The sequence below is a fragment of the Lipotes vexillifer genome, unplaced genomic scaffold (genome assembly GCF_000442215.2).
Source record: "Lipotes vexillifer unplaced genomic scaffold, Lipotes_vexillifer_v1.1 scaffold1010, whole genome shotgun sequence".
Lineage (NCBI taxonomy): Eukaryota > Metazoa > Chordata > Mammalia > Artiodactyla > Lipotidae > Lipotes > Lipotes vexillifer.
The window spans coordinates 355,226-358,103 of record NW_006794157.1 but is presented as its reverse complement, the minus strand read 5'-3'; the positions used below and the strand labels follow the sequence as shown (position 1 = coordinate 358,103).

The following is a 2,878-nucleotide window of genomic DNA, read 5'->3' as shown; positions in this document are numbered from 1 at the left end:
CCTGCTCCTGTCTCACCTGCAGACAAATTCCAGTCTCCTCTGTGATGCCCTCAACCATCTGTTAGACAGACAGAAAGGCTCTCCAGCAGCCCAGTAACACAGTTAGCACAAACAAGCAAACCAATCAAAACACTCATCACACCCAGCTCAAATGCATAGTGCTTCTCCTAGTATTGTGACACAGCAGGCATTTAATAAACACTGTTGGATAATAAATAATGAAGAAGATGGAAGAAATCATGCCCTAAAGAAAGGAGCTAGAAAAGCATTGATCACCAGGATTTTTCCGGCACCCATGCAATCTTCCCACGTGGGTTATCCCTTCTTGAGCTCTAAGGATAGGTCTGCCAGGGTTCATACTGTGCTAATGTCATTTAGCAACCTTTGGAGAAAATGCAGAAAAAAATTTGTTTAAAATGAAGAAATTGGGGCTTCCCTGGTGACGCAGTGGTTGAGAGTCCGCCTGCCGATGCAGGGGACATGGGTTCGTGTCCCGGTCTGGGAAGATCCCACATGCCGCGGAGCGGCTGGGCCCGTGAGCCATGGCCACTGAGCCTGCGCGTCCGGAGCCTGTGCTCTGCAACAGGAGAGGCCACAACGGTGAGAGGCCCGCGTAACGCAAAAAAAAAAAAAGAAGAAGAAGAAATTATATTTAGAGGAAAGGCAGAGAACCAACAAACTGAAAATTTCAACTTTCTAATCATTGGCTGAGCTAATGTTAAGAGGATATATTATTATCTTGTTACCACCTAATGAGGAGAACAGATTTGGAAATTATCCTGCTTCCAAGAGGGTGATTGAAGAAATCAAAGTTCCAAGGAGAAGAACTTCTTCTAGGCCCTCCCATTCCTCCCTTGCTCAATTCCATCTGGCCTTGATGCCAGCCAGGGTCATAAAATAGCTGCTGTCTGGAGGGGTGGAGCAGGTTGTCTTGTAGAATCTTACAGATTTTTAGAGCAAAATGGACCTTTAAGATCTTCCTATTAACAACAACTGAACTGACTGTGGGTAATGCCAGTCATCAAGCTGCAAGCAGCTGCCTGGTGAGCATGGTGTAAGGACCCTGTGCTCTGCTGGTGCACTCAGGCCCTCAGTGAACCCGACAGCCTATTACACACCTTCCACTTCATGGAGATGACATCCACTCCCTCTCTCTAACGGTGACCTTGAGAAGTCTCCCCTCATTCTCCTGTCTTCCCAAAAACCTTTCCACTTAGATGATCCACTGATGTCTCAGCACTAATTGCTCTAAACACAAAATTACAGTTACAAAATTACAGTTAACTTCTCAGATGCCATCTCCTCCCAAATCCCCTCTGTTACCCACTAGGTAAAGCATTCCTTTTACTTACTTTTCTCCTTCTGTGCCCCCAGTGGTACTTTCCTCACTTGGCCCTGTGTAGAAATAGTCATGTGTTAGAGCCAGGTATAGAGCTTGAGTTAGAGCTAGGGCCTTTGTTCCCTCTCACCAGAGAAGACCTTGTGAAGGAGAAAACAAGACATGGAGTAAGGTGCAAAGGAAAGCATTTAAAGATCCACTTCTTCAATGTCACAATTTTTAAAAGGGTTGACCCTGAACACCAGGCCATGTGAATTACTGGGGACAGTTAAAATGGCAGGTTTAGGCAGTCCAGTGGTTAAGACTCCACGTTTCCAATGCAGGGGGCATGGGGTTTGATCCCTGGTTGGGGAACTAAGATCCCACATGCCCTGCATTATGGCCAAAAAAAAAAAGGCAGGTTTAGGGACTTCCCTGGCGGTCCAGTGGTTAAGACTCCATGCTCCCAGTGCAGGGGTTGGGGGTTCAATCCCTGGTTGGGTAACTAAGATCCCACAGGCCGCACAGAGTGACCAAAGGAAAAAAAAAAAAAAAAGATCTTATTGGGACTTCCCTGGTGCCTGGTGGCTAAGTGGTTAAGATTCCGTGCTTCCATTGCAGGAGGTAGGGGTTCAATCCTCGGTCAGGGAACTAAGATCCCGCATGCTGCGTGACATGGCCAAAAAAAAAAAGTTGCTTTCAACCAGGACCTACTGTATAGCACAGGGAACTCTGCTCAATGTTATGTGGCAGCCTGGTTGGGAGGAGAGGCTGGATGGGACTCCCTGGTTGGGAGTTTGGGGGAGAATGGATATATGTATATGTGTGGCTGAGTCGCTTTGCTGTGTACCTGAAACTATCACAACATTGTTAATCGGCTATACCCCAATATAAAATTTAAAATTTAAAAAAAAAAAAAGGCAGGTTTAAAGAGGTGGTGATGACTAGTATTTTCCAAGCATTCCCTTATTTTTTAATGTCTTATACATCCAACTATGATTTATTTTTTGAAATGTTTGCCATTTTTCATGGAATTCTGCTGCTTTTTAAAATTTTGCCTATGAGAAATTTAAGGTCTTTTTCTCTCTAGCTTTGTCTCCCACACGGGTTCCTTTCAGCATAGTGAGACACTGAATGTGTCGAGGGCGCAGAAATAGAGGAGGGAGATGATAAATACCCTTCCGTTCCGCAGCACTAGTCTTGGCCAATTCAATGACCGAGTGCTGGATAACCTGCTTTTTCAGTAAAGAGTTTCTAGAAATACCTAATTGAAAGATCAACCAAATGTTATCTCACCACAGAAAGCAGAGTGAAAATATGGTTAAATCCTAAGGAATTATAACCTCTCCGCCCTGGTGTTAAGGAATCCTATTCCTAAAGATCCTTTCCCAACATACTGTTTGTAATCTCTCTATCTCTCTGACTCTACCTCCCTTCCTCTTTCATCTCTCACTCTCTCTCAAACCCCTTCCTCTCTGTTTCCCACCTCTCCTACTTATACCTTGCAGTGCTTTGCCTGAGAAAGCTGTGATAGAGAGAACTCAAACAGCCTCAGGAATG

The 2,878-nt window shown here is 44.9% G+C and overlaps 1 protein-coding gene across 1 annotated transcript in view; it reads right to left on the bottom strand.

The window, feature by feature from the left end:
* Positions 1-2,878, bottom strand: part of SLC28A2 (solute carrier family 28 member 2) — a 77,335-nt gene that overhangs the window by 59,102 nt on the left and 15,355 nt on the right. The window contains exon 2 of the mRNA XM_007467018.1: positions 1,353-1,395. The gene's annotated coding sequence lies outside the window, so the exon portion shown is untranslated. The remainder of the gene's footprint in view (positions 1-1,352; positions 1,396-2,878) is intronic.